Raw genomic sequence first — 19,419 nt, 5'->3', positions numbered from 1 at the left:
CAAATATGGACAGAATGCATGTATCCTAAAAATTGTTATGAATCTAGACAACATTAGTAACATTTTATTAGAAAAGTTACTGGCTCAGAACTACAAGTTATGAAGTTTTTCCAGAGGACATTTGCATTAAGTACTATTCCTACTGCTTCTAAATAGATACTAAATATATTGTTCAAAGATATTTTAATCCCTTTAATCCACAGTTTATAACAACTATATTGGAAAATAACAAAATCAGATAAACTTTCTCAGTAAAATAGAATATTTAAACAAAAGTGCAAGTATGCGTTTTCAGTGGTTACATTTTTACCTTATTAATAATTTCCTTATTAATGCATATAAAGATATGTTATCTTACACTAATTATAAATTATTTAGTTTAGATCAGTTTTACTAAGCCCTGTGACATTTAATTGCTTACAGGTGCCACTTTCTGAATGGGTTTTAATAATAATTAGAATGGATATGGAGTATATATGCATATATATACACATATATATCTCTCTATACATGTATTTGTATATACATGTATGTTTATACACTTATACACAATACAGACACTCACATTGTGCTGTTACATAATGTCTATGATGGGTAAGATATTTAGACAATCATTTCATACCCACTATGTGCCAAGTGCCAAGAACTGGAATAGAACCTGAGAAGATAAATAAATTCGTTTGAGAATGATTTATTATCAAATAATCAAAGTATTGTGAATTACAAATTATGTGTTAATACATCTGTGTAATAAGGGCTGTAGAAGGCAAGAGAAAGGTGTGAAATCTCGTGGACCGTGATTTATGTGAATGCTTTTCTCAAAGCAAAGCCGCTACGTTCCCTCTTTCCCTCTTGGATACCATTCAAACTACCATCTATGCTATTTATACACACACCAAAAGAGAAAGAGGGAGAGAGATTCTCTTGAAAGTGTGGTAGCTCTTTGCAGATAGGTATTTGTCTATCTGCAAAAATCTATCTGGAAAAGTGTTGCCTCCATTAATAAGATAAAAAATAAAGAAGTTTCTGAGATTAGATTCTCTGTTAGAATGGCAAAATTTGAGAGAATAAGAAAGCTTTTGAAGTAAAAACGCCTTTTATTTTTTAGCTGACACTTTGAGTCTTATTTGCTGTCACTAAAATAGAATGAAATTGGTTAGATATATTTCCTTTCTCTTTTCCTTCACATTTGCTAGCCACACCCCCTTCAACCCACAAGAGGATATGTGACTGAAAATGAAAGACGGCCCACATACTGCAATGGGAACATTGTGGTGATACATATGAAATGGTGAGTAAAAAATCTAATCTAGTGACATATGCTATGGGGAAAAGTTCTTCTTTACAGATAAGACAGTAAATATAAAAATATTTGCTCTAAGACTCAGACTATATACTCTAGTATACAATAGTTTATGAAAATAATCTGTATATTAAAGAAGAAATTAATGATATAAAGCAAATAATGATTAATCAAAAAATGTAAGTGAGATAAATGGAATGAGTATACGTTAGTTTACCCAGTACTTTTGCGGCTGTATTTACAGGGTAATGTGTTTTGAATTGATTTGATTTGAATTGAATTGATTAATGAGGATTGAAGTGGATACGAAGGATTCTTACAATAATTTTAGATGAAGGAAACATACGGGCCTTTTCGTTCATTCATTCAGTAATTTATTCACATAGTCAGTTAGCATGTCAGAAAAATTTTGAGCATCTAAAATGAGCATCTTAGTAGCCAGATATGCTTGTTACTGGATAGGCAGGTAAGAACTAACTATAAATTGTTCCTGACCATATGGAACCAAAAGTTCCACATAAATGCTATAAAATATGTGTGCTCTAGTAATAAAATAGGTGACTTTTAGATTTCAGACAAATCACAGAGAAAGTCTCCTTGAGAAACAGGTATTTAAAGCTAAGACTAGAAAAATGAATGGGAAGACAAACAGACCACTATATTCACTGAAAATCAACCTTAGGAGCTCCTCCAGGATTGTCTGGCAGTGGTAAATTCCATGTTTCCCAGAAAGTTCTTGCTTGTGGTTGTGGCTTCACCTTCCCACTGTCGCAAAATATCTACAGCTTGGTCACCCCAAAAGCACAAGGTAAGGTTGATGCGGACTTGTCTGTCCAGTGAAACCTTGGTATCTTGGGTCATAGAACATCACTGATTTAGCTGAGTAGTGCCATAGATTATTTTGCAGGTGCAAACTCCTCTTTATTCAATCCAAATGGGCCTTTATTCCAGAATGTGAAGCAAATACCACTCTGCTTGTCTACCTGTCTTGCATTCTCACAACTTCTCAGATACATTATTTGCCAAAATGTGTACGTGCATGCACACATGCACACACACACAGACACATACATAGTATATACAAAACAATCAATATATTTAATATAAAAAATTCCTCCTATTTTAGACCTCAGGCAAGAGGTCCCCTATGTGTCTCCTGTATATAGTTGTTTTTAAATAGGAAAATGTGCTAAAAAAATCTTGTAAATAACATTAGAAATTTACAAGAATATTTTGATAAAATCTATTGGAAAAAATGTACAAATCTCTAAAGTATCCAGGATTATGAAAGCTGATGCAATGCCTGCTATATCATTCAGTAGGGAGCTTTCAGACATTAAGTATGACATGCGTTTTCAAATAATATGGGCCTTTATCCAGTCAAGTGTGACAACTTTTCTGAGTAATCCAGTTAGGAATTCTCTAAGCTAAGAATTTTCTTAATTATATTATCAGTGTCAGCAATCATAAAATTACATTGTGTTCTACACCCTACAAGTTTTCAAAATTGAGAAAAAGTGAGACAGTGTGCAATAAATTAAAATTTATTTCCACTGATACAAAAAATACACAACTAAAGGCAGTAATAAGTGTCAAAAGGTGACATCAACATGGTGTAAATCTAGAGATGGAGAGTTTGCATTAACATTATTTAAGTTACCTCTAAGAACTTTGACTTAATTAAAGACCTCTTAGAATATGTACATGTAAGAATTTGTAGAATAGAATTATATGCCTCAGAATCCTTTTAATTATACATTCTGTTCAGAGATATTTGTATTAATGAAATGTTGGTTCCATGTGTTTCTTTATAGTGCTCTCAATTTAATGTCTTATATTTTAAGAATAGAAATCTTTAGATTTGTATAATTTCCTAAAATGTAAGACATTACCCTCAATGCAACCAATTGTCACAAGATATTACATGGCATCTCCTCCTGAGACTTTTAACTCCTCAGGAAAAAACAAATGTCACAAAAATGTTGCCAGTCTCATAATAGTGGCAATCCACTAAGGCTAACTAACTCTCAGCTCCAAATGATTTCTCTCTTCTACTAACATAAAGGCTTTCTAATGCCTATATTTAATAATGTACCTACTATACATTAATACAAAGTTTTAATCTTAAAGCAAATATTAAAAATCAGGTATACGACAAATAAAAATGGATCTAGTAGTGTTTCTGTGGTATTATCTGTTGACATGTAATTAAGCTAACTCTACCTAAGCGTTGTTATTATTATATTTTAGTATCTCTAGACTTTAAATTACCTGACATGGTGTATGCCAATGTGCTATTAAAATAAATTCTATTTTTCATTCTATTGTTTCTGTTATACTTAAAATTGTCATCTTTTTCTGAATACTTTAATGGTAACCATGGAGAGCTTCTAACCTTTATGTCTCTGAGTATAGATGTTAATGAAAGTGGGTTCAGCAGATTTGATTCTGTTTTTTTGTTGTTTAGAGCTTGCTGAAAGCTATGAATATTTAGTAAAACTGACCATTTCAAAGGGAATCCAACAGAGACTGAATTAGAGACAATCTTCTACTTATTGTGCAGGTGGTCGTTAGTTATCACAGCTTTGATTTTCAGTTGGTTTTGATGAGCTGGTATTTTCACAACAATAGAGGGCTCATTTTCAAGTATTTACATTAATTTCTTATGAAAAAGAAATAATGACCATCTAAATGACTTGGCTTCTCTGATAATGACAACAGAGAAAGGTGAGAAAATTAACTAAGCATACTTTTTAATTATTAAAAAAAGTTTCTTTTTACCTTTGACTTAAAAACTTCAGAATAAAAGTTTATTTTCTAAATCTGAACTATTTGTTAGGGGGGGCCCAAGGAAGGGGTAGTTCAGTCATTGAGAAAATCAGGATAAAATATATAAATCTCTGAAACATGAACGAAAGCAGAAATGCTGAAGCATTCTGTTTGATGAGTTGTTTTTATTTACCTTAAATTTACTAAGGGTTGTATTATCTATACATACAGATTTGCATTCCATAAGTTATCTGGCTTTTGCTCCAGAAGGCATGACATTCTGTCCTCCAAATCATTAAGTGCATAAGTCCAATCAAAGGTAATGTTTCAGAAAAGCAAGAGGAGAGGAGGAGGAGGAGGAAGACTTCTCTAACATATCCTTTTATAGCTTGTACAAGTCTTTATACTTTTATATTATATATAGGGAATATGCAATCAGTAGATTTCATTTAATTTTACCAGTTTCAGTAAAATGACTTAACTTCAACTAATACAAAAGATATAGTCTTCTGACCTTAGAGCCTATACTTTGAGGACAATTAGAATTAATATTAATTTCAGAGAAATGGGGCCTCTAAAATACACCAAGACCTGAAGTATAGGTTTTTAATGTGTTGCCAAAATAGTAAATAAATCATAAAAAGCAATATATTCTGTATTTTTCTTACGCTATGAATTATCCTAGTATAACAGTTGCTAACATCACTTCAAACACCAAACAGTTGAAATTCAAATTATGCTTTTAGCACTTAATAAATGCATGAACCAGGTGAGTTACTTAATTGCTCTGAGGCTCAGTCTGTGAAGGATTAAAGCAGTCATGCTCCATAATGAGTCATATTATATAAGGTTTAGTGCATAAAAAGACCTAGTATGCAACATTCTCTAGGGATCTATGTCTAAAACATCCACAGATTCTAGGGGCGTTGATCGTAAGCAATGTCCAACTAAGAAAATACTAAAAAACACATAAAAACCAAGATTCTCTTCCTAGCATATATTAATGTATTTACCCGAAGATCTAGTGATATCATTAGGCTTTGTATCCCCACCCATATCTCATCTTGAATTATAATCCCCATAATTCCCACGTTATCAAGGGAGAGACCAGGTAGCGATAACTGGATCATAGGTGCAGTTTCCCCCATGCTGTTCTCATGATAGTGAGTTCTCACGAGAGCTGATGGCTTTATAAGTGTTTAGTAGTTCCTCCTGCATTCATTCTCCTTCCCGGTGCCTTGTGAAGAAGGTGCCTTTCTTCCCCTTCTCCTTCTGTCATGATTGTAAGTTTCCTGAGGCCTTCCCAACCACATGGACATGTGAGACAATTAAACCTTTTTCCTTTATAAATTACCCAGTCTTGGGCAGTTCTTTATAGCAGTATGAAAACTGACTAATACATCTAGTTACCATGTTGGAGATTAAACTTTATAACCTTCTTTTCCTTCTGATGTGAACATTCCACATCCACCTGCATCCGTATGACCATGGAAGAAATAAATCACAGGCCATCTGTATTAACTTTTTCTTTCCTCTAGATTAAATTACTTTGGAAGCAGATAAAGTCTGATAAGCAAGTACTGAAATCATATCTAAACCAGATCATATCTGAATCATTTCCCTCTTCAGTCAAAAACTTGTCTCCATTATTCACCTCCAATAAATAAGCCATGAGACCAAAAATGAGCCCTATTTACTCTCAAAAACAAGAGTGTCTGCATAGCAAAAGAATTAATCAACAGAGTGAACAGACAACCTGCAGAATGGAAGAAAACATTTACAAGCTATGCATCTGACAGGGGACTAATAACCAGAATATACATGGGATTCAAATAACTCAACAACAACAACAAGAAATAATTCCATTAAAAAGCAGGCGAAAGACATGAATAGGTATTTTTTAAAAGAAGACATACAAATGGCCAAGAGATATGTGAAAAAAGGATCAGCATCACTAATTATCAGAGAAATGCAAAGTAAAACCACAAGGTAGTATCATCTTACCACAGTCAAGATGGCTACTATTAAAAAGTTAAAGCACAATAGATGTTGGTGAGGATGTGGAAAAAAAGGGAATACTTATACACTGTTGGTGGGAATATAATTAATACAACCTTCATGGAAAACAGCATAGCAATTTTTCAGCAAACTTAAAGTAGATCTACCATTTGATCCAGCAATAACTCTACTGGGTATCTAGCCAAAGGAAAAAAAATCAACATATGAAAAAGATGACTTCACACATGTTTACTGTAGCACTATTTGCAATAGCAAAGATATGGAATCAACCTAAGTTTCTATCAATGAATGATTGAATAAAGAAAATGTGACATCTATACACCATTGAATACTACTCAGCCATAAAAGATGATATCATGTCTTTTATAGAAACATAGTTGGAACTAGAGGTCATTACCTCAAGTGAAATAAGTCAGACATAGGAAGACAAATATTGCATGTTTTTCTCATAAGTGAGAGCTAAAAATTGTGTACACATGGATGTAGGGAGTGTATTGATAGACAATAGAGACTTGTAAGATGAGGAGGTTGGAGAAGAATGGATGATAAGAAATTACATATTGAGTATCATGTACATTGTTCAGGTGATGGGTATTCTAAAAGCTCTAACTTGACAACTGTGTAATGTGTCGATGTAATAAAATTGCATTTATACCCCATTTATAAAATATTTTCAAGACAATTGAAAAATATTAAGGCATAACAAAAGGCCAGGATATAATCATCTTCATTTGTGCAGTCCTCAATTTTCTCAAAATCTAGAATTTTTATTTCACTTTTATTGTAGTTTCAAGTGTACATGTGCAGGTTTGTTATATAGGTAAACTTCATTTTTTGAGGGTTTGGTGTGCAGATTATTTCATCACCTTGGTAATCAGCATAGTACCTGATAGGTAGTTTCTCAATCCTTACCCTTCTCTCTTCCTCCATCCTGAATTAGGCTTCTGCATCTGTTGACCCCTTCTTGGTGTCCACGAGTATTCAGTGTTTAGTTTCCACTCATTACTTAGAACATGTGGTATTTGATTTTCCATTCCTGTATGGGTTTGCTTAGGATAATGGCCTCTAGCTCCATCCATGTTGCTGCAAATGACATGATCTTATTCTTTTTAATGGCTGCATAGTATTCCATGGTGTATATGTATCACATTTTTCTTAATCTAGTCTATTGTTGGGCATTTAGGTTGATTCCATGTTTTTGTTGTTGTGTTGTTGTGAATTGTACTGTGATGAACATCCAAGTGTATGTTTCTTTATAGTAGAGCAATTTATATTCCTTTGTGTATATAGCCAATCATGGAATTGCTGGGTTGAATGGTAATTCTGTTTTGAGTTATTTGAGAAATCTTCAAACTGCTTTCCACGTGGCTGTATTAATTTGCATTCTTACCAGTAGTGGATATGCTTTCTCTTTTTTTCCACAACCTCACAGCAACTGTTATTTTTTGACTTTTTAATAATAGCCATTCTGACTGGTGTGAGATGGTATTCCATTGTGTTTCTGATTTGCATTTCTCTAATGATTAGTGATGTTGAGCATTTTCTAATATACTTGTTGTCTATGTGTATGTCATCTTTTGAAAAGTTTTTGTTCATCTCCTTCACCCACTTTTTAATGGAGTTGTTAGTTTTTTGCTTGTAAATTTAAGGTCTTTAGAGGTGTTGGATATTAAGCTTGACAGAAGCAGTTTGCAAATATATTCTCCCAATCTGTATATTGTCTATTTACTATGTTGATATTTTCTTTTGCTGTGCAGAAGCTCTTTAATTTAATTAGGTCCCACTTGTCAAATTTTGTTTTTATTGCAATTGCTTTTGTCAACTTTGTCATGAAATTTTTGCCCGGTCCTGTGTCCAGAATGGTATTTCCTAGGTTATATTTCAGGGATTTTATAGTTTTAGGTTTTACATTTAAGTCTCTAATCCATCTTGGGTTGATTTTTTGTGTATGGTCTAAGGAAGGGGTCCAGTTTCAATCTTCTGCTTATGGCTAGCCACTTATCCTGGCATCATTTATTGAATAGGGAGTCCTTTTCCCATTGCTTATTTTTCGTTGACTTTTTCAAAGATTAGATGATTGTAGTTGTGTGGCTTTATTTCTGAACTCTCAATTCTGTTCCATTGGTCTATGATGTGTCTGTTTTTGTACAGTACCATGTTGTTTTAGTTACAGTAGCCTTGTAGTATAGTTAGAAGTCAGGTAGTGTAATGCCTCCAGTTTTATTCTTTATGCTTAGGTTTGCTTTGGCAATTCTGGATCTTTTATGGTTCCATATAAATTTTAAAATAGGTTTTTTTTTTAATTCTGTGAAGAATGTCATTAGTCATTTGAGAGGAATAGCATTCAATCCATAAACTGCTTTGAACAGTATGGCCATTTTAACAATATTGATTTTTTCCTATCCATGAGCATGGAATGTTTTTTCACTTGTTTGTGTCATCTCTTATTGCTTTGAGAAGTGTTTTGTTATTCTACTTGTAGAGATCTTTCACCTCCTTGGTTAGCATATTCCTAGGTATTTTATTCTTTTTGCAGCTACCATGATTGGGATTGCATTTTTTTATTTGGTCTCAGCTTGGATGTTCTTGATGTATAAGAATGCTAGTGATTTTTGCACATTGATTTTGTATCCAGAAACTTCTCTGAAGTTGTTTGTCAGATAAAGGAGCACTTGGGCAGAAACAATGGGGTTTTCTTGATATAGAATCATGTTATCTGCCAACAGGGATAGTTTGACGTTCTCTTTTCCTATTTGATGCCTTTTATTTCTTTCTCTTGTCTGATTGCTCTGGCTAGGACTTGTAGAGCTATGTTTAATAGGAGTGGTGATAAGGGCATCCTTGTCTTACTTTTCAAGTGGAATGCTTCCAGCTTTTGCCCATTCAATATGATGTTGCCTTTGGCTTTTTTAAAGATGGATCTTATTATTTTGAAATATGTTTCTTCAATGCCTAGTGCATTGAGGGTTTTAACATGAAGGGATGTTGAATTCAATTGAAAGCCTTTTTTTACCTCTATTGAAATGATTGTGTGATTTTTGTTTTAAGTTCTTTTTATGTAATGAATCATATTTATTGATTTGCTTTTTATTTTATTTATTTATTATTTATTTTGAGATGGAATTTCACTCTTGTCACCCAGGCTGGAGTGCAATGGCACGTTCTCGGCTCACTGCAACCTCCTCCTCACAGGTTCAGGCGATTCTCCTGCCTCAGCCTCCTCAGTAGCTGGGACTACAGACATGCACCACCATGCCTGGGTAATTTTGTATTTTTAGTAGAGACAGGGTTTGCCATCTTGGCGAGGTTGGTCTTGAACTCCTGACCTCAGGTGATCTGTCTGCCTCCCAAAGTGCGGGGATTAGAGACTTGAGCCACTGCGCCTGGCCTGATTTGCATATTTTGAAGAAACCTTGCATCCCAGCAATAAAGCCTGGTTATTATTGTAGATAAGCTTTTTCATGTGCCGCTAGATTTGGTTTGCTAGTATTTTGTTGAGTATTTTTTCATCTATGTTCATCAAGGATATTGGCCTGAAGGACCTGAAGTTTTCCTTTATTTTTCTTTGGTTTTATCTCTGCCAAGTTTTGGTATCAGGATGATGCTGACCTCACAGAATGAGTTAGGGAGGAATCCCTCCTCCTCATTTTTTTGAAATAGTTTCAGTAAAAACGGTACCAGCTCTTCTTTATACAGTTGGTAGAACTGGACTGTGAATCTGTTTGGTCCTTGGCTTTTTTAAGTTGATAGGCTTTTATTACTAATTTAATTTCAGAACTCATTATTAGTCTGTTCAGGGATTCAATTTCTTCCTTATTCAATCTTGGAGGTTGTATGTTTTGAGGAACATATTAATTTCTTCTAGATTTTCTAGCTTGTGTGCATAAAGGTGTTTGTAGTAGTCTCTGAGTTTTTTTTTTTAAATATATATTTCTGTGGGGTCAGTGGTAAAGTCACCTTTGTCTTTTCAGATTGTTTTCATTTGGACCTTCTCTCTTTTTTTATTAGTCTAGCTAGTGATCTATCTATCTGTAATATTAATTCTTTCAAATAACCAACTCCTGGATTCACTGAGCTTTTGAATGGATTTTTGCATCTCAATTTCCTTCAGTTCAGCTCTGATTTTTGTTATTTATTATCTTCTGTTAGCTTTAGGGGTTGGTTTGCTCTTGTTTTTCTGGTTCTTCCAGTTATAATGTTAAGTCATTGGTTTGAAATCCTTCTAACTTTTTGATGTGGGCGTAAAAATTTCTTAATTTCTGCCTTAATTTCATTATTTACCCACAAGTCACTCAGGAGCAGGTTGTTTAATTTCCATGTAATCGTATGGTTTTGAGCAATTTTCCCAACATTGATTCTGTTTTTATTGTGTTGTGGTCCAGGAGTGTGGTTGGTATAATATATATATTTTTTAATCTGCTGAGAATTGTCTTATACCTGATTGTGTGGTTGATTTTAGAGTAGTGCCACTTGCAGATGAGAAGAATGTATATTCTATTGTTTTTGGGTGGAGAGTTCTGTGGATGTCTATTAGGTCCATTTAGTCAAGTGTCAAGTTGAGATTCTTAATATCTTTGTTAGTTTTCTGCCTCGATAATCTGTCTAATACTTTCGGAGAAGTGTTGATGTTTCCCACTATTATTGTATGGTTATCTAAGTCTCTTCATAGGTCTCTAAGAACTTGCTTTATGAATCTGAGTGCTTCTGTGTTGGATGAATATATATTTAGGACAGTTAGGTATTCTTGTTTAATTGAACCCTTTACCATTTTCTTCTTTGTCTTTTTTTGACCTTTGTTGGTATAAGGTCTGTTTTTTTCTAAAATTAAAATAGCAACCCATGATTTTAAAATCCAGAATTTTATATAGAAACTAGGCAGAATTTTTTCCACCATTACTTATTCCAAATAAGAACCATATACACTTTAAGCTAATTCAATGAATACATTTCATTTTCCTGTCTCTTAGATGGGTGTGAGACTTAAGTCTTCCTACTCTCAGGAATTTAGAATCAGTAAGTTCTCTTATTATAGGAACTAAATGAGGGAGATTGTTGTCCTCACTGCTGATTTTGATTGTAAAGAGAGAGGATTTAAGATGAAACTCAATGAGGATCCAAATAATGAATAATGGCAATCAGAAAAAACTATACCCTTGGTGATGCCTAAGCCTAGTCCAGTGTTTCATATTTTAATTTAATTGACTATTATATCCTCTCTTTCTCTCTTTAAAAGACAGATCAAATTTGGGTTTTTGCTAATTGTGACCAAAGTATGCTGACTTATACACAAAACAAAAAGTAAGAGGTTGCTTGCTTGGAAATAAAGTATAAGAATGCTCTTATTTTTTAAGTAGTCAAGTATGTTATGAAGTGCATAATAGAAATTATTTTAATTTAAATATAATTGTGCAGACTGCTATAGGTGTGTCAATCTGAAATGTTCTCAATCTGAGCTCATATGAACTGAAGAGACAAGTATTCTCCCCTCATAAACCCAATATACAGTAATAGAACAAACATGATATAATCGCTACAGATTGTCCTGTTAAATGCTAGGATAAATGAATCACACAGAAGCTACTGGTCCACATTAGTTCTAAAATCCAACAGGGAATATATTAGCAGTTCTTTCAGTAAGACTTGAAGGCCCGGGCATATGTCTCCATGGCTTGCTGCTCTGCCCACAGGCTCTTGTTACACCCTCTGATTCATGGTTACTTTTTCAAGAGATATATCTCTTGAAATATACGCATCTCAGAGTAATTATAAACAAGGTTTCGTGTTACGGAAACTGGTTTCTGAAATATTCTTTTCATTTTCTAATCTCTCTTCCCCATTTAGTTCAAGTTGATGGTGTTTTTGTGCATACACTTTTTCTTAAAATGTCTGTGGTCATCTATGAATCTTATTGGGGTTTACTTCATTAATCAAATGCCACACTCACAAATATATTCAAATGAACACTCCCTCCTGTGGGCTTCTACCAAGGCTGCTGAATGACAAAACCTTTAAACCTTTTAGAAGCCATATCTCTGAGTCCTTTGTTCAGGCATGGTCTTGGATCCTTCTAGATCTTAACAAATACTTTACAGCCACACTCTTAGCTGTATCTTTATTATACATTCCAAAGACTACCCTGGATTTGTTTTTTTGTCCCAAAATTATTTCTTACTTTTAGTATATTTGACCATCTAGAAAAATTGGAAAGTTTCAAAGTCAGCAAATTCCAGCTCCTTTATGTATGATAGTTCTACCTCTATCTTACCACTCACATCTCATATTTTATTCAAAGCAGTAAGTAGTATTCAGGCAACATACTTAAAACTCTGGCTGGAAACATTTCCTGTGTCAATCAGTTCATTAGGCACATTATCTACTTTTTGCATTACCAGAGGCAGTAGTACTGCTAAGTTTCTGCCACTACATAAAAAGGATTATATTTCTTACAGTTTCCAATAACATTTTATTCACTTCTTCATAAGTCTTCACTGGAAGACTCTTTGATGACCTTGAGCAGAAGCTAATAGTCTCTTCAATGTGCTTTAGGCTTTTACTATCACTCTCCTAAAATCTCTTGAGATTCCTCCCTTGCCCCTTTCCCAAAGTCTCCAAAGTTTTAAGTGTTTTTTGACAGTAAGCACTCTAATATCAGGTATCAAATTCTGTATTAGTTATCCATTTCAAAACAACAAATTACTCATAAGCATAGTGGCTTAAACAATGAGAAATCTTTATTGTTTCTCACATATATATGTTAGAAATTTGAAAGTAGATAATTGGGGTGGTTCTGTCTCAGGGCCCTTCATGAGACTTCAAGATGTTGGCTGGAGTTGCAGTCATCTGAAGGTTTGTTTTGAGGCTAGAGTATTTGCCTTCAAGATGGCTCTCTCAGATGGCTGGCAAGGTGATACTGGTGTTGGCAGGAAAACTCAGTGTTTTCCTCAGTGGGTCACTCCACAGGATTTTTTGAAGTCTGAAATCTGACTACCCCCGGAGAGAAAGGTGTCAGCAGCAAATTTTTTTATGACATAGCCTCAAAAGTCAGACACCATCGTTTCAATGAGGTCCTAAAAGGACATCAGCCCCTTTCTCTGTGGAAGGCACTATCCAAAAGCGCAAATACTTGGAGATATAGATCACTGAGGGTCATTGTAGAATCTGGTTCTCAAAGAATGCGTGACAGAAGAAAAGGTATTTCACATGCATTTGAGCTGTTATAAGGAATGAAAAGATCCTGCTACCCCAACACGAAACGGAGAAAAAGAATCAAATACCTGTTGCTCACTTTCAGCATTACAATTGATTCATAATGGTGAAAAATATTTGATTCATTAATATTATCCGTACCAAATTTTCTGGCATTTCAGTTTTTTTCATTAAACCTAATTATTCAACTCATTTATAATTTATTTCATTCTTGTTTAAGCGCTCCTATTTTATTTCTTTTCAATTTGTAATCACAAATGTTTAAGTGAGTAAGTGTCAGCTACACTGAATCCAAGAGAAGAAAGCTAAGGGGTCTCTGTATAAATTCATTATGATATCTTTGAAGTCTTATTTAACTCTAAAATTATTTGTTATTTTGATAACAGACATTAAAAAGTTTTTAAGAATTAAGATATTACTTGGAAAATTCTAAGGACTTTTAGACATTTGTTGTAATGTTGTTAAAGTAAAAATATGTAACTAAATTATAAAACATGGGGGAAGAAATGAAAGCAATAGTTGGGATTAAAACAGTAGAGAATTTTGAGTAAAAGTTTAAAAAAAATTACCAAAAGAAATGAAGGAAAAGTTAAATATATGGACTAATGGTCACAAACTCAAATACCTACAGGACAGGGCAGGTAACATTTAAAATGAAAAACAAAAATAAAGGAAAAATATTCTGAGAATGGAGTTTTGTGGGAGGTTCCTAATCCCTTCTTCCTGTGTGTGTGCTGCCAGGCTGCTGGTCTTCACATCAACAGTGGCTCAGGGCTTCTAGTTCTCAAGGATCCTATGGAGTTGGGGAGAAAAAGGGTGGTATAAGGCAAGTTAAAAACACAATGTTCACTCTTCCTACAGAAATTTATATTTTATCGAATAAACATTCTTTAAACTCTTGCCAGCCTTTGGTTTATTTCCAAAGTATTAAAAAGTTAATGTTGAAAATTTTTGCCAGTGTTCTTGCTTGTTTGATGGATGGAAGGGTAGATTTTTTTGGAGGTTCTTATTCTGACATTTCAGAAGTGCTTCCCAAATATCTCATTTTAAAATATATATATATATTTTAAATATATGTTTATATATATATTATATATTTTATATTATATATATAAAATATATATTTTATATTATATATATATAATATATATTTTATATTATATTTATATATTTTAAATATATAAATATATAATTTTAAATATATATTTATATATAAATTAAATATATATATATAAATATATATATATATATAGAGAGAGAGAGAGAGAGAGCATACAGCCCATATAGCCACAGAAAGGGCAACAGTTTGTGCCTTCTTATGTAGGCAGGTGTAGCTCAGGGCCAGAACATTCAATACAACCTGATAAAAACTACCAATGTGGAGAGTCCCTTGGGCAGCCAATCCATACAGGTCTGCAGCAACCTCAATTCTTGCCTCCTCAGAAGAAAGAATTCTACCAAGGGGGCATAAGGCAGAGTGAGAAACTGAGGCAAATTTTAGAGTAGGGGTGAAAGTTTCTTGAAACATTTTAGGGCAGGAATGAAAGTAAGTAAAGCATACTTGGAAGAGGGCCAAGCAGGCAAGTTGAGAGAGTCAAGTCTGTGGTTTCACCTTCGACTTGGTGTTGTGTAAGTTGGCATATGTCCAGTCTCCTCTCCCCTGATTTTTCCCTAGGGATGGGCTGTCCACATGCGTCGTGGCCTGCCAGTACTTGGGAGAGGTCGCATGCGCAATGTGTTCACTGGAACTATGCACATGCTCACTCAAGCTGTTCTTCCCTTACCAGTCGAGTATGCCAGTTAAACTTTGCCATTTTGCCCCAGAGTGTACATGCTTGAGCCCACTTCGCCAGACTCCTGAGATCTGATCTGGAAGCTGGTAACCACAGGTTTCAGATGTTTTCTATGGGGAGGCTGCCTTTCCCTGGTGCTGGCTGTGACCAATTATTATTTTAGAGACACCGTATATCAACTGCCTGACCATCACCTGAGAGTCACCTGACATTCCTGGTGGGAGAGGGTGGCCCTCTCCTCCCCTACTCGTGTCTTCTTGACTACCTACTCTAACAATATTACTCTATTATAGTAATAAAAATGAAATAATATATTTCAGAAGCAGCCAAAAATTGCATTTATTTTATTCTGTATGAGAAGTCAGAACAGGCTGGGTGCAGTGGCTAATGCCTGTAATACCAGCACTTTGAGAGGCCAATGTAGGGGGATCACCTGAGGTCGGGAGTTCGAGACCAGCCTGACCAACATAGAGAAACCCCATCTCTACTGAAAATACAAAATTAGCTGGGCATGGTGGCTCATGCTTGTGATCCCAGCTACTCGACAGGCTGAGGCAAGAGAATTGCTTGAACCCTGGAGGCAGAGATTGCGGTAAGCCGAGATTGCACCATTGGACTCCAGCCTGGGCAACAAGAGTGAAATTCCATCTAAAAAAAAAAAGTCAGAAAAATGAATAATTTCAAAAAATATTGTCAATGTAAGCAGAAAGTAAAGACTTTGGATTTTCTTATAGGAAAGCTGAATGGTGGGTCTCACATATCCGGAAAATTCACTTTTATAAATCACATAACATTTTACAAAATACATGTTTATGTTCTTAAATCAAAATACATGATTATAACCTTAAATCATAATCAAAGCTAATCCATTAATTAGTACAGGCTATACCATCTTCTTCTCCATTCAAACAAGTGCAGAATTTGTTTCTGTATATTTATATATGCATGGGGCACTTGTCTGTCAGCTAATTGAAAATAAATTATGTTCTTTCATGTTAGCTGTGAGGTAACGGGTTAAAAAAAAGAAATGAGATCAGAGAGTTGTAGATGTGTGGCATTATTTCTGAGGGCTCTGTTCTGTTCCATTGGTCTATATCTCTGTCTTGGTACCAGTACCATGCTGTTTTGGTTACTGTAGCCTTGTAGTATAGTTTGAAGTCAGGTAGCGTGATGCCTCCAGCTTTGTTCTTTTGGCTTAGGATTGACTTGGCAATGCAGGCTCTTTTTTGGTTCCATATGAACTTTAAAGTAGTTTTTTCCAATTCTGTGAAGAAAGTCATTGGGCTTGATGGGGATGGCATTGAATCTATAAATTACCTTGGGCAGTGTGGCCATTTTCACGATATTGATTCTTCCTACCCATGAGCATGGAATGTTCTTCCATTTGTTTGTATACTCTTTTATTTCATTGAGCAGTGGTTTGTAGTTCTCCTTGAAGAGGTCCTTCACATCCCTTGTAATTTAGATTCCTAGGAATTTTATTCTCTTTGAAGCAGTTGTGAATGGGAGTTCACTCATGATCTGGCTCTCTGTTTGTCTGTTATTGGTGTATAAGAATGCTTGTGATTTTTGCATATTGATTTTGTATCCTGAGACTTTGCTGAAGTTGCTTATCAGCTTAAGGAGATTTTGGGCTGAGATGATGGGGTTTTCTAGATATACAATCATGTCATTTGCAAACGGACAATTTGACTTCCTGTTTTCCTAATTGAATACCTAATTGACAAACCTGACAAAAACAAGAAAAGGGGAAAGGATTCCCTATTTAATAGATGGTCCTGGGAAAACTGGCTAGCCATATGTAGAAAGCTGAAACTGGATCCCTTCCTTACACCTTATACTAAAATTAATTCAAGATGGATTAAAGATTTAAATGTTAGACCTGAAACCGTAAATACCCTAGAAGAAAACCTAGGCAATACCATTCAGGACATAGGCATGGGCAAGGACTTCATGTCTAAAACACCAAAAGCAATGGCAACAAAAGCCAAAATTGACAAATGGGATCTAACTAAACCAAACAGCTTCTGTACAGCAAAAGAAACTACCATCAGAGTGAACAGGCAACCTACAGAATGGGAGAAAATTTTTGCAATCTACTCACCTGACAAAGGGCTAATATCCAGAATCTACAATGAACTCAAACAAATTTACAAGAAAAAAACAAACAACCCCATCAAAAAGTGGGCGAAGGATATGAACAGACACTTCTCAAAAGAAGACATTTATGCAGCCAAAAGACACCTGAAAAAATGCTCATCATCATTGGCCATCAGAGAAATGCAAATCAAAACCACAATGAGATACCATCTCACACCAGTTAGAATGGCAATCATTAAAAAGTCAGGAAACAACAGGTGCTGGAAAGGATGTGGAGAAATAGGAACACTTTTACACTGTTGGTGGGACTGTAAACTAGTTCAACCATTGTGGAAGTCAGTGTGGCGATTCCTTAGGGATCTAGAACTGGAAATACCATTTGACCCAGCCATCCCATTACTGGGTATATACCCAAAGGATTATAAATCATGATGCTACAAAGACACATGCACACGTATGTTTATTGCGGCACTATTCACAATAGCAAAGACTTGGAACCAACCCAAATGTCCAACAGTGATAGACTGGATTAAGAAAATGTGGCACATATACACCATGGAATACTATGCAGCCATAAAAAATGATGAGTTCATGTCCTTTGTAGGGACATGGATGAAGCTGGAAACCATCATTCTCAGCAAACTATTGCAAGGACAATAAACCAAACACCACGTGTTCTCACTCATAGGTGGGAATTGAACAATGGGAACACATGAACACAGGAAGGGGAACATCACACACCGGGGCCTGTTTTGGAGTGGGGGTAGGGGGGAGGGATAGCATCAGGAGGTATACCTAATGTTAAATGACAAGTTAATGGGTGCAGCACACCAACATGGCACATGTATATATATATATGTAACAATCCTAAAACTTAAAGTATAATAAAAAAAAAAGGAAATGAGAAGTATAGACTAAAATGGAAAGGCTTCTGATGTACACTAGGTGTCTTGGAGTGGTAATAAGCACACCATAGAGATGGGAAGTTAGAGGCAGAAGCTGATGAAACTAGTCAAGAGGATTCAAAAGTCAAAAACATTGTTTTTCCATACCTCAATGCTGTCTTCTTTGCCCACACATTAGAGGCTCTGTTGAAATCATAGTATGACTAGGCTTTCGACGTTGATGATCCCGAGATGGATGATGGAAGCACCTGGGGCTCCTCAAGTGGCCTTGCTCAGGGATCATGAAGACAAGTAGGAGACAGAGCAGGAGTGGAAGAGCAGAGCAACCAACACATGATGACAGAAAAGAGATTTGCAGAACTCACGACATTAATAAACATATATTTTTGGGTGGAAACTACTTTAAATGGATGGACATTGTTAAGACCATAAACTGGTGGCCTACATTTAAATTGCATTTTCCTTTTATCCTTTTGACCTTCTTTTAGGTGATCCACTCCTCAGTCCAACCTTTTGGTTTCCTCAGCACATACTTGGTGATCTACCCTCATGAGAATGATAAACTAACTCCTTGGTGAATAGATTACATTGAATTGACTTCAAGACACATTGGGGCATGTACTGCAGATAGACAACTCTTACAAATCTAGATACCTGGATTGTTACTGCCCAAGTACTTGTGAAGTTCAATTTGGCTGTCAGAAGTGATTTATTATTTATATTTCCAAATATATATGTGTTTCTGAAAGGTCTGTTTACTGTTCTGTCAGGGAAACATACTGTAAAATGAGTGAATTGTTGATTTAAGCCACTGACCCACAGGGTTCCCTGAGATGTTCTGGCCATTACCTGGCCAGCATCTACTGATTTAGTCAAACATTTTATTCCTCCACAAAAAGCTAGGATACTATATTCATCTTCTACCCTTAAAAATTTCTGCATGGAATAAGACAACTTAAAGCTTTTCCCTGGGACAACAGTTATCTGTTACACTGAGACACTCAAGGAACTCAAGCCTTTGTGGTCTACTTTATTCCATGTTAAATCTAAACTGTTATGTAGAGCTTGTTTTTATCCTGCTTTGATTAACTGATGATACTAATGATTTCTGCTACAAATGCCCTTACACGGAAGCTGATAACTCTTCATGCTCTCAGTGTTAATTTTTTTTTCTTAACTCATATGAGCAGTGTCTGTATATTATATTGTCTGATATAACATTTTTGAAAAAGAAAGAGGCCATTAACTAATGGGACACTAGAAAAATCAGCACGAAAATCACAGAAACATATTATGCATATTAATTAACACTTCAAGAAATATA

This window comes from Pan troglodytes, chromosome 7, assembly GCF_028858775.2.
Source record: "Pan troglodytes isolate AG18354 chromosome 7, NHGRI_mPanTro3-v2.0_pri, whole genome shotgun sequence".
In the NCBI taxonomy this organism is placed as follows: domain Eukaryota; kingdom Metazoa; phylum Chordata; class Mammalia; order Primates; family Hominidae; genus Pan; species Pan troglodytes.
This window is presented reverse-complemented; position numbering follows the sequence as displayed.